Raw genomic sequence first — 14139 nt, 5'->3', positions numbered from 1 at the left:
TTTCAACGTAAAAAGCTCTTTGTGTTTCCATTCGGTCAGCTTTGACGGAGATAAGCGCCCTATTATTCGGCTCCGCGCCCTGTCAATGTATTATGAAGTCTATGATAAAAAAAAATAGTAATAATCATAATTTCAAAATTTGAGTCACTCAGGGTTGTATACCAAGCCTGCATTCGCTATGGTATGCAATATCTGAACCATTTCCTTTAGGCTAGATTCATACTGTAGGTTCTAATGGACAAATCCGATTTGTGTTTTTCCGACTTGAGTGAGGCATTAACTTGACGATCGGAACGAGACAGGTCACATAAAAGTGGATCATTTCAAATCGGCTCTAGATCACTTTCGTATGTGGTTAAAATCCAATCTGGGCCACATTTTTCCAGAATGTGGCTGTGGTCTGAACTCTCAAGTCTCCCAAATTGATATTCATGCAGCAATTATTTCAGCAAAGAGCGAGAGGCATGGAGGATAATATACAGCGATGGAGCTGTATACAGTGTATCACAAAAGTGAGTACACCCCTCGCATTTCTGCAGATAACCAAGTATATATTTTCATTGGCCAACACTGACAAAATGACACTTTGACATAATGAAAAGTAATCTGTGTGCAGCTTATCTAATAGAGTTCATTTATTTTCCCCTCAAAATACCTCAAAATATAGCCATTAATATCTAAACCCCTGGCAACAAAAGTGAGTACACCGCATTGCAACTACGTACATCCCTAAATTGCCAAATTGAGTACTGCTTGACATTTTCCCTCCAAAATGTCATGTGACTCTTTACAGGAGTGCTGTCAGCATTACCGCAGAGATTGAAGAAGCCCATAAATGCATACTACATTTATGGGCTCAATGGAAAAAGGCAGTCTGAACAGGCAAGCCAAAAAATGGATTTGAAGAAAAATCGGATTTGTGCAGACCTGCGTAATGAACGAAGCCTTAGTTACTTACTGTGGCTAATGTTAGTCGAATGTACAGTAGGTTTGAAACAAAAGCTGACATTTGTTAGGAACCATCTTCCTGCTAACCCACAATGATTTGGAGTACTGCGCTATAAAACCTGAAGCTTATTCAGCTCTCCAAATTGTGCTTTTAATACCCCATTTTTCACAATTTAGACTGTATAGTGAGCTTAAGGCCGTTGAGTGGTATTTGCATTCAGCTTTGCTAGATAAATATTACAAAGGACAATTTTCCTTGGCACTGTATTTACATTCAAAGCCAAGCAAATATGCATCCCTTTTAAAATCCTCTACAGGATGTTCACTCTCATCTGCCAATTAACCTCGTCTTTACACATTTGTAGGGACGCGCCAACATTAAATGCTACACAACTAAAACAATTTTCCCTGTGTGAGCTGTTGACAGCACACTGCTCATTAGGCACATTTACTTTCAAAGTAGCGCACCAGCCTTTGAATTCAGAGTCGGCTTTCAACCCATCAGCTAAGATGTAGTCATATCAGCTTGATTGCCCCACTTCCCTCCCTGAAGGTAAGGCTGCAGTCCCTCCCTTTAAGCACATCTAACTGATGGAATTCCATACATCACATGGCTAAGCTGTGGCTTCTCCTCCGATGCTCACGAAAGCACAAACAATGGTCTGCTGCAGCAGTGGCCGCGGGGCTATGCGCAGTAGCGCGCTACGTGTTATCCTTGAGAATCGCTTCAACTGGGCGGGCAGCGCTGCACAAAGATGAGAGACGACTCCGGAATCCCAAACGGAAGCGATGCATGTATGCCCTTCTCAGTCTCATCAGCAAATCCAATGAAATAGTGTGTGGGTGGGAGAATGCACTGAATGAAGTAATTACTTAGAGTCTGGAGGATACGACACTATTATACGCTTTTCATTACAGCTAGTTTTGCATGTAAATAGACATCGGGAATTACACAGCTCAGACTTGATGTTCACGGACAAGTTAAACATAACAAAAAGTCATGATGGCTGACTGTAACAATACATTCCCGTAAGTAAATGATAAACTCAGGTTGAGGTGTCACTGTAAGGAAAACAATGCCCGAGTAAAACGAGGACCCCTTTTTATTAAACCATTAATTTATAGACAAGTTTCCGAGATACTTCCGCATTTCTACTTCCGACTTCCGTTTTACACTTTCCCTATCCAAAACAACAGTGGAGCTGGAGTGGCATCACTCATCAAATTCCCTCAAAAAAGACAATTTGGAAACACTGCATCCATTTGCAATCATCACGACATGGGAGGACAACATGTTCATGAAGGCAGATGTGGAACCAAACCCGTGCCACCACAAAGACCGTGTGTTTATGTAGCAAGGTTCCCGCTAGTGTTATGGAAGATATGTTCTTCCTATCCCTGCATTTTCATGTGTCCGGTGCTCAAAAAAATACGAAAGCTAAAATCTTGTGCATGAAACGACTTGTTTTTGATATTGTTATTACGATGATGATTGTAATTATGATGTTTAATATTATTTACTACAACTACTGTACTGCTGTGGCAGCAACACATGCTATCTGCTGCTAGCCTGTTGCTAATCAGTTCATGTAGGATAGCACAATTAAGTAAACGCATAAATGCAAGTTTTTTGTTCATTTGTTTACAGGTGGAAAACGCTGTTAGGCAAGGGAAGACAACTTGATGTGCCTCAAAACAACACTTACTGTAGGTTGATGGACATATATTGAGACTACATGCGTTCTACTTTGATGATGGAAGGCTTGACTTATGCTCCACCTTCGTAAATATTTTTCTAATAATTTTATAAATTGCGATTTATTGATCTGTTTTGCACATACACCAATCGTTTTAATTAAAACAACAAATGGAATCATGTTGTCCAAAAGTTATTGCAATCAATATCTGCTATGAAAAAGAATGACATACTGGTTTTTGTTAAGATGTACATACCTTGTAGTAGAGCAGGGCGGTAAACCGAAAATTTACTGTCACCGAAATTCTTCACGATGACCGACGTAATTTTGACCATGTCGGTAAATTCGGTAATTTAATAAAACAAGAAAATATAGTCTTTTTATCCCGCTTTGACGCTGTGTTGTTCGGCTATGTTCATTCCCCTTTAAGAAAGCAGACAGTGTGCTTACGTATGGAGTCACGTGGTTTTCAGGAAGCCAATCAAACAGAAGCCCGGTAGGCTAACGCTAGCGGCTAACGCTACAAGTAAACGGGATGGAGTCACCCGACATTAAGTAAACTCTTGGCGGGTTCCAGATGGGCTTTCACCCGCTGTCCTCACTGGTTCTCATGATATCAGGAGAGGATGCTTTCAGTGCTTTCTTCTGGTAGCCAAGCCACAGGCTAAGGCTAGCGGCTAACAACGGCTACAAATGAACGTGAAAGAGTCGGACAGCGGCTCTAACCTTGTCGAAACGGCTGAAATTAATGAGTGGACTGGGCACGGACTTCATGTAGCAATCATCATGTCGCGTTATTTTGCATCTCTGTGTGATTTCTCTGAAAGCTTTCGTGATGGTAAAGCATATAATCCAACAGTGAAGCCTATATACAATATGACAGTTTAATGGCCACAGCTATTTTTCTGTATGTGTTTGCTTTATTCTGCCATCATAAAACCTTAAATGTTTCATTGGCATCAGAGCAATACAGCTTTAATCTGGTTGTGTCTGTGTGGGGGGTGCATGTATTAAAAAATTTTTCGGAAAAAAAAAACAAAACTGAAACCTTGACGTAAACACTTGTGTTGAATAATTATGTCACAGCAGCCATTACCAATAAGTTGTCTGAAGTGTACTGTTAAAGCTGTAAGTCATTTGTGTTAGAATGACATGTTTGCACAGTCGTCATGTTGATTTTTATAATGTACATTTTTCAAGTCATACAAGCTATTATAAATGTTCACACTAGAATTATTATTGTTTACAAGATTTTTTTTTAATACTTAATGTTTAGCCTCCATGTGCAATTGTTAAATTGAAAGCTGGTTAAATAAATTTAACGAGAAACAGTTGATTTGTATTCCATGCATTGATTCAAATTTTCAAATTATATAACAGTCTGCTTGGGCGAATTTATCGTCATTTATCGTTATCGAGGTAAATCTGCTCAATTTATCGTGATACGTACTTAAGGCCATATTGCCCAGCCCTACCTTGTAGTATTTCATTCTAACAACAAAATCAGTATCAGCCCTTCTACATTTGGAATCTGTAATATTATTTGTAATTTCACCTCATTTTGGTCACTCAAGTGGCCGGCGTGTCAATATACAGTACACCTCACGTTAAAACAGGGTGCACAGGTTGTTATAATTTTGTCCATGAATGATCAACGAAGTGATAAGAGCAAACATACAATCTTTTAGGTAGATCTTTAGGTTTAAAGCACATCCTTAACCTATTGTCTGCAGCTGGTTTTGATTTGAAGCGTATGGCGAAGTCGATCCACACTGGCGCATTGTAGCTACTAGCTGTTCGGTGATCAAAACATTCCACTTCCAGCCATAGTATATATAGGCGCTTCCAGGAGTTCACGCAGAGCACAGAAAGTCTCTAAATCTCATTTACGTCGTGCTGAAGTCATTTCTGGAGATTCCCACAGTTTGATTTTGCAGTTTTAACTTTGTCAACGCACCGCTTACTTCAACTGCACTTCATGTTGTTCTGTCTAAACCGGAAATTAAGAGCAGAAATTGTCAAAAATGGCACCGCTCAGGTTTCGCTCAGGAAACGTGTCTATAGTAAAGGTGTATTCATGAAGTGATTATTTCTAAACTAACGAGCTAACTAACTACCATATTAGTTTTAAGGACAGCAAGCAAAAGTGCTGCAACTTTATAAAGCAGTCAATCAAATGCAGTCAGCTAGGATAGGATATCACATGGTAAAGTTGAACAGGATATGCACAGGTCAAATGAATAACATGATTATTGAAAAATAAATATAAATACATAACAAATAGTAATGAACCGTTAAAAATGATAAACAAGTTGTTAGCGGTAATATTTCAAACAGCTTTTTGAGTATAAGATTTCTGGCACGAAAACAGTTTCAATCTGTCTCGGAGGGAAATACTACATAAAACTGTGTGGTGTGGGCAATTTAAAAAAAAAAAAAAACACTCAAGCACTGTGAAATACTGTTTACTCCGACTTGTTGGTCTCAAACGGTCAATATTTAAGCACTATCACCATGACTGGTTGGTCCATAACTGTCAATATTTAAGCACTATCACCATTATGGTGTTCCTCTTCCATGTTAACCACATTGGCAAATTCTAGCAGTTACGAATTAGGGAAAACCAGGCCAAACTGTTGGAATATTGGCTTACCGACCAAAACATCCCTGGGCCATTTATCGCTGGATAATGGTTCAGCAGCAGACATGAATGAGGTGACCCAAGCATCCCTTTTCCTCTGCATTCCAGCTACTCCCAAGGGAATCCAAGGCCAGATGAGCTCTGCTATTATTCTGCTTTTATCAGAAGCCTCAACCAACCTCAGCAGACTCCTCTTGATGTGAAGTAGCAGCGGCTCCCTGGGGATCTCCACGCAGTTCCTAAGGACCCGCTCAGATTTTCTGAAAAAGACACTCATTCCAGGCCACTTGGATTCATGTTTCTATTCCATTGGTTGGTTAATAGTCGGAGCGTAAAGTGGCTATCAAATTGCACGCTGCTATGAGTTTGTCTCTGAAAAATCATAACTCTGGAAATAGCAGTCTGCAGCATTCCTACGAGGATTTCAACAACAATCCCAAAGAGTGTCTTGGCTCAACACTGTCTGACCTCTTTAATTACCTCAGGAGTTGACAAATTTACTACTCAAGAAACAGAATGTTACAAACTTTAACAGACATTGTATAAAAACATCTGACCTTTTAGCCAGATTGCTGGAATCACCCCAGCCGAACCGCGCTAGCTCAGCTCCAACAACCTGGGCCGGCGGAACCCTGACAACCCGGCCAAAAGGCCAAACTCTACGCGTTCACCTTAGTCTTAACCCTTTTTACTGACTCCATTTTGAAAGCTGGAAAAAGGCTTTGAAACTCAAGTTAAAATTTTATTCAGGTCGACAGCGATGAAACCGCAAGGCAAAACAGCGAAAGACCCAGGCGAGGAGGCAGACTGGTTCCAGGGTCACCATATCACAAGTCATCAAAAGATGCCCGAGAAAAATGACAACGGTTAGTTAAACATTCAGTCTTTTAAAGGCTCTAGTGGGGCGGGCTGTGGTCCGGAAGAGGTGTGTGTTTTGGCATTGTTTAGGGTAATCTTCTATTGCAGTTTGGGCTGTTTAGTTCCTGCTTCACAGTTGCTGAGTCACCGTTACTGAGGCAACTAGAGTGGGAAGGTTTTGCCCGCCTCAGTGTCAAATGGGCGCTTGGAGTCTTATCAGTCGTGTTATCAGTTGGATATTGGGCGTTACCCGGTGTTCCTTGTGGTAAGACAGGACGTCCCGCCAGTTGTTCTGGACTGTCGTGAAGAGCTGATTGCGGGATTTGGTGTTGCAGACGTGGGCTTGTAAATGTCTTGCCTATCACCTGGTTGCCAGCGTCAATCTTGCTTCGTCAGCTGCATGACGCGCGCGTTGGGCTTCCGTGGTCAGAAGGCATCCTGTATCTTTCTGTCCTTATCTGCACGTTGTCTTGGCGCTGGAAGTTCTAATCATTCCTTGTCCAACTGTTCACAATATCAAATATATTCTGCTTGTTTTTTTCTTAAACTATGATATAAATGCCATTTATTCTACATTGGGTGCGTTAGAGTAATACAAACAGTAAATACGAGAAAATATACTATTCCCTTATTGATTATATTAAGTGTGTTAGAGTAATACAAAAAGTCAAATGGTAAACACGAGAAAAGATACTATTCCCTTCATTTGCCAACCAATCCCAAGATGTCTTGCTGTGGGGGGCAAGCATGTGTAGAACATGCAAACTCCAAACTCAAAGGCCAAGATTCAAACCTAGACTCTCAAAACTTTGAGGCAGACAGGCAAAACATTATACCACAGTGCTGCCCAAAGCCAAGTCAAACCACTCAAATATTACTGACCAAGCTGTTGAACTGTGATGACACCCTTGGGTTATTTCTCTTACTTTTGTCGTTGCTGCAACTTTCTGGAGTAGTGGCCAAAATTTATCATCTACTGTTCTTTGCAACACACTTCAGCACTTCCCAGTTCATTAAAGTATCACAGCTGGAACCCTTCAACAGCACTCGCGACAAGAGCAATGTATTCAAAAGCTGCCACTCTCTTTATTTTATTCATGGCCTTCTATTGCTTTTTCAAATAGATGTTTTCCATTGTTCTTTTAGTCAGCAAAGAACTGTCATGCTGGAATCCAAAATGATGGAGTTTGGCTTCAAATATCCATTGAATTGAACAGTTGTAATGCAGTAACGGGTAAGGGAGTAACGGTACATGTATTTGTACTGAACTTTTTCGGTACGTGGTGCTCGGTTCGGAACGGAGGCGTACCGAATGAGTTTCTGACGTAATGTAACCCTTACTTTTCGCGGCTGTGAGTCGATTGGGTTACAGTTTCTTTGTGTAGATTATATTTATTCCGTCTTCTCTACTATAATGAGGACCAACATGGTATGACAGTATAACCCAGAAACGTCAACGGCGCGAAAACGTGGCCGCCGCGAGAACGCAGTGAAACGCAAGTGTTAAAGTCAGTCAGCCAATGCACACCCGTCGCAGTGCGGCCGCGTGTTAGACGCGTCCCAGAAGAGGCTCAACACGACACACGCGAAAAGAACGGCAGAGTTTATTAATTGACGCGGGACGCGACCCTCCTGCGTCAATACTACTACCGGTAGCTAGGATCAGGCAGACCGGAAGTCACTCGTGTAAAACTACGGTGGATCCGGTCGATTTTCAAACTAATATGCAATCGTAACCCACTTTTTGAGTCCATCAGATCTCTTGAGTGGTAGATCGGGGCACAGTTGACTTGTCTTTTACTGCTGTCTTCTCTGCTATAATAATAACCGACACGGCCCCGTGTTCAATACCAAACCCTCCGACCACAACAATACAAGTAGGAACTAATATTCACATAGGAACTAAAGTTATACAAGGTAAAATATACAATATAAATGAATACTACATCACATTTGTAAAATATAAACACATAATAAAATAAATAATAGTGCATTTATATAAATTGAAATGAGCTAAAACACCTGTAATTAAATAATAAGAATACAGATCCTGCTTACACAATTAAATTTATTAATTTCTGTGTGGCGCTTTAACTTCAGAAAATCCACCAATAAAGCTTTTGAAAACCGTTCATAAGAAAAAAAAATATTTATTGAGGCATTTTATTTGTAAAATACATGTTAAAATATTTGTCTTTGGGATTGCTTTTCTCTTTAGCACAGGACTTTGGCTGACCAATACGCGGGGTTTGAAAGGCAAATTGTTGTTGGATTACCTTTAAATACCCGCTACTTTTTGAGCAGAATTCTAGCTTTGTATAGGCCAATGTTCCTATTGTTGAAAGCAAAAAGGTGTGTAATAAACAACTAGCACATTTATATTTTGCGTTTTGTTTTCTTACTGTACCGAAAATGAACCGAACCGTGAGCTCAAAACCGAGGTACGTACCGAACCGAGATTTTTGTGTACCGTTACACCCCTAGTAACGGGTGATTAGGTAATCTGAACATACTTTTTTTTTTTTTTTTTTTTAACTGTTGCATTTTACAGACTTGATAGATTTTAAACCTGAGTTTTGATCAATTAATGATCACCAAATCCACGGCATCTGCACTCAATTAAAGCTTCCTTTAACATCCCATGAACATTCATTCTGGGCGAATTTTTCCCTGGCAGCGTGCCCTATTGATTAACCGTCATCTGATTGCGGCTGGGCTGCGCGAGACTTTTTTTTTACGACAGAAGCCGGCAGGATTGATAGCAGTAATATGCGGTGGCGGGAAAACACAAGCATTGTAATGTTACAGCAGCCGCTGGTTTACTGTAGATTGCCAGCGTGTAATTAGTGTTGCTGGTATTGATCGACATGCACAAACAGAGCTGACAGATCAATTTGGGACAGATGATGTGGCCTGGTCTTGCCAGTGTTTGTTTGTAGGCAGAATTTCCAGCTCCCGGGGAAGATTTTAGAATGGGAACAGGCGTTAAATGTTTGACAGGTGCCTTGATGCAGTATCTGTTTGTGTTTCCTTCCTGAGCTTGCCTTTCAGACTTCCATTTCCGCCTTGAACCAAACTGTCTTTCGTCGGCTCTAACCTGAGGCCAAGGAACACATCACAAAACAATCCAATACAAAAGAGGGGGGAAAATATTTTTCTGACTCAAATTTCCCAAGAAAAAGATGGTACATAAGAGGTAGCGGCTGTAAGTGGTGCCATTGTTGTGTAGCGGTGCTTTTTGTCCAGCAACACTATTATTTATTTGGGGGACCGATCACAAACTTTGACCTTTGCTATGCCAACTTGATGGGATTCAAAAGCTTTGACATGTAACAGTTCAAGCTTGAAAGAAATTGGCGGAAAATTGAAAAGAGGAGAAAACCACTACAGAGCTGAGATTTCACCTGAACAACCTCGGCCATCTTGTGTCAAATCCATTCATTTCCTATCCCGCTTGTCCCAATTATATTAGATTCATGGGTTTGCTGAAGCCTATTCCAGTTGACTTTGGGCGAAAGGTGTATACATAAACCTGACAAAGAGCACAACCATTTCCAGTACCTTAGTTGTTTTCCATTTCGTCTCAACAACTGTGTACCTCAGCGTGTAGACACAATTATTAGTTTAAAAACAACATCGAGATTAAATCCTTGCTCATTATCCATGAAATCCATTAAAACTGCTTTGTTTTGTTAAATTGCTGCATAAAAAAGTTTGCCCACAGCAAATTATCGCCTATCTTAAGACAGAGGAGGATGCTTTGCCTGGCAGGAGGCAAATAATGGCCACACTGTGTACTCTCCTGACATACAAAGGGAATAAGGTGGAAATGAATTCATTCGCCCCAAACACCAATTCTGGGCTAAACTAAATGGACTAGTGATGTTCTCTTTGAGTGAGAAAAAAACATTGAAATGTTAATGAGATTTTCTGAATTAACGCGCGTGCTAGCACAAGGCAGAGAGCATGTGTGAGCGGAACAAGGCTTAAGGACGCGTCGAGGCTGGCGACTTCTCACACAAAACGAGTGGTGAGTGGCTTTGAGAAAGCGTGAAATCATTTTCTTAGCAATTTTCGAGAGAGAGCTGACGGGGAACAAAAAGCGTGACGACACAAACATGGTCTTGGAATGTTTGCCGCAAACAAGTACCACCGCGTGTTTTTTTTTTTTTTTTTCTTTTAGCGGAAGCTATTTTATCTAAACTGGCTCTTGGATGTCGGCTCACATTGGTGGCAACCTGTAAATCTGTCGTATTAATGCGGCCGGCAGGCGTACGGCTTTATCCGAAGCTGGCGTGCCGCCTGCTGCTTTGGCTAGAAAGGGGAAAAAAACTACAAACACCAAGTGCGAGGAAAAGGAAGACCCCCTGAAAAGTTGTCAAATTGGGGTAAATGCAAGCGAGCATACTTTTTCCTTCTTTTCATCCTCTGACTGCGTGTCAAACAGAGTCGATACTTTGTTGCGTTTTTAAATATGTTCAGAAATTACTCAAGTGAAAATAGCAGAGTAAACTAATGCACAGCGACAGGATACAGCAACGCTAGCATGATGTTATTTCAGATTGTATACAAGCAGAAGCAACCAAGAAAACAACAAATGAAAAGGTGCCAAGGCACAGAACCATTGTATCTTGTGATAATATATTTAATCAATACGGCAAAAGAAAGCCCCCCCCTCCCCCAAAAAAATCGGATAGCTAAGCAAGCCTTTTATCATAATGCAGTTTGAATTCTTCTCCGTTGGGCCCCCTCCACTTCCTCCTTCGACTGTGCTTCAAATGATTTTGAGAACGATTCCTAAAAAAAGAAAGCCACAGGACTCATACTTGACTGCATCTGACAGCTTCTTAGTGATTCTCTGTCGCCCGCAGAGGCTCACTCCCACCCCCAAATACGACGGCGAGAGACTGAATTGAGGTGTAAAAATTCGTCTGAGTCGAGGCGAATACGACGAGCCAGCTCAGGCGTGCAAACTTTGGGGTGAAGAACATTTTTTTCCCCCTGTGGCAAAAAACAACAACTCGTATATCCATGCAGAAGTGTGAAAAGGCAGACCAATAACTAAGATCCAAGATTATTGTATTGTTTTGGGTTCGGAAAGCTCAAGAAGCAATAAAAAACACACCAAAGTGAAGATTCTTACTATACAGTAGTATGAAAAAGTATCTTAACCTTTTTGAATTTCTCTCATTTCTGCATAAAATCACCATCAAATGTGATCTGATATTTGTCAAAATCACACAGATAGAAAAAAAGTGTCTGCTTTAAATAAAACCACCCAGATAGTTATAGGTTTTCATGTTCTAATGAGGATAGTATGCAAAAAATGACAGAAGGGGGAAAAAATAAGTAAGTGAACGATCACATTTAAGATTTTGTGGCTCCCGCTTTGGCATCAATAACTTCAACTAGACCAGACATGTCCAAAGTCCAGCCCGGGGGTCAAATGCGGCCCTTGGTCAAATTTCATCCGGCCCCCAGCCTCTGTCATAAAATCAATAACATCTGGCCCGCACACAGACTTAATAAATTGGTCAGCAGTACTGCTACCAGCATATGAAGTAGCTTACACACTAAATTCTGCTCCTCATTTACCCACTAAAAGGCAGCAGCACTCTAAGCAACATTACCCCGTGTGACCCTTTACTTCCAATTTTCTAAAATGGCAATAGGCGGAAAACACTCAGGTGACTTGAAGTTCTGCTCTGAGACCCCCAATTTGGCCAACTTTCAAAATTGTCTGATATGCATGTGTGATATATCAAAGCTTAAAATCTCAATTTTCTGAGGGAAGAAAGATTTTGAAAAGGAGAGCATTTAAAAAAAAAAAAATTCAACACCAAAACCCTATCTGGAGGTGAGAGCACGCGAGAGCAGAATTAAAGACGCCATGATATTAACGAGATATTATCGCGTACTTACCTTGTTTCAATCCAAAAACATGTAGCATGTTTCACTTGAGTGTCAAGACACATCTGTGAATGGCCACTGCTGGATTTTTGGGGGATTTTATGGGTGAAACATGGTAATATAACAAGTTTTGCGATGCAGAAATCGCAGACATCAAGGAGTGGTCGAGATGTTCTTTTTCATATATTTACCCTTTTAAATAACCCTGTTTTTCAATTTTTCTTTGTTTTGATCAATTATTTATCATCTAACATATCGGAGAAAATGCGATAGTAACAAAAAAAATACAATTAAGCGATAATTTTGAGGTAGATATCTGACTTTTTTACAGACACCATTTTTTTCATTGTGATGTAATTTCTTTATAAGTTTAAAATATGCGAGTGAATAATTTTTTTAAACCTTTTTTTTTTTTTAAACGAAATATTAGACATCAATTAATGATTCTAAGCTAACAATGACAGAGATTTTGAATAAGAAATATTATTTATTACGTACTAGGGCTGCAGCTATCGAATATTTTAGTAATCGAGTAATCGACTGAAAATTCTATCGATTAATCGAGTAATCGGATAAAACAAATATATTTTTAGGTGAAGAGCAATTATAAATATACATGAGAAAACAAGACATTTCATCTAATTTTGAACCATTTTCAGTCAATCAATGTCTTTATTTTCGATGTATATTGTTGAAAACAGCCAACAATTGCATCTCAGATGTAACTAGAATTTAAAAAAAAAAAAAAAAAAGACTAATTCACTGCTTTCACTCAAAAAACTTTAGATCTTATTACAAAAAAATATATATATATCTTACCTAAAAATGCCGTTACGCTTGATAACACACATCACTTAAAAGTTTGGATTTTTTCCCACGTCTTTCAATTGAATTTCTCTTTGTGTCAAGCCATTTTTAAGTTCTAGTTAAGTTTTAAGTTAGTCTAAACTGTAAGTCCTGATAGGATTTTGAGTTTTTGCAGTGTTCAAAATAAATGTATGATACAGGCTGTATTGGAGCACATTAGCACCAGTGCTACTTGGTGTTTTATCCAGCAATGACTACTGAGCTAAAATTGATAGTTAGCATGATTAAGTTTTTATTTTACACCCTCATCACTCCACAATGCTATGTTATGTTAAAGCCTGTATGTAAGACACGTTAGCCAAGCATCGACAGTGGTCATAATTAATAGAAACCTAGCCCTCCGCAGGGCTAACGTGATTTCAGAACAGGAACGCTAATCTTATTTATTAGCGCTTAGCGCTCTTTATTAGCGCTTAGCGCTCTACTGCTTTAAGATGGCGGCCGTTTACTAAAGCTGCCCAGACGCGGCCGAGTCTGTCATTTAGCATCTAGTTCAACATACATGTGATCTCTATGAGACGCATGAGACGCTACCTGTACCAACGTAGCATCGTGCGGGCTAGTATTTAGCAACGTCGGCGTCGTTTGTGGTGGCTGTCGGCTGCAGTAAGTTTTTTTTTTTTCCCCTTCTTCCTCTCCGCACGTGACAGCGCGTTGTCCCGCATTAAAAGTAGTCCGAGCAAAACGTGATGCTTAGAGCTGTCAAAATAAACGATTACTCGAGGTGAATAAAATTACTCGGATCAGTTTTTAAACTCGAGTTACTCGAGTACTCGTTTCAGCTCTATTACGTACGTTTTACGGATGGGTTGAAACAAAAGCGGTTGCGCAACGTCTGACAAATTAAAAATAGTTCGGGGGTTTAATGTGTCATGAATCTACTATGGCAGCATATAGACATTGTTCTATCAAGCACAACAGTTCTTTTGGCTTAAAATACAGAAGTTTCTTTTAAAGAGGAGTGCAATAGCAGAAACTGCTTTTTCAGTCTTGTCTGTGTTTTACGCCAATAATCAAAAAAAAAGAGAAAGTTGACAGTGTTGGCCGATGCTTCAAGGATAGGTGGAAATCGGACTATTTCTTCACTAAAATACGCAACAACTGTGTCTGCCTCATTTGCATAGAGACAGTCGCTGTTTTTAAAGAGTTCAATGTGAGGCGATAATACCAAACAAGACACGCTGACATGTACGACAAGATTACAGGGAAGATACGCAG

The 14139-nt window shown here is 40.0% G+C and overlaps 1 protein-coding gene across 9 annotated transcripts in view; it reads right to left on the bottom strand.

The window, feature by feature from the left end:
- The window catches only part of LOC130907443 (MAM domain-containing glycosylphosphatidylinositol anchor protein 2-like), a 459232-nt gene that overhangs the window by 66733 nt on the left and 378360 nt on the right, over positions 1 to 14139 (bottom strand). The gene's annotated exons all lie outside the window — the stretch shown is intronic.

Source organism: Corythoichthys intestinalis, chromosome 19 (assembly GCF_030265065.1).
Source record: "Corythoichthys intestinalis isolate RoL2023-P3 chromosome 19, ASM3026506v1, whole genome shotgun sequence".
Classification (NCBI taxonomy): domain Eukaryota; kingdom Metazoa; phylum Chordata; class Actinopteri; order Syngnathiformes; family Syngnathidae; genus Corythoichthys; species Corythoichthys intestinalis.
This window is presented reverse-complemented; position numbering and strand designations above follow the sequence as displayed.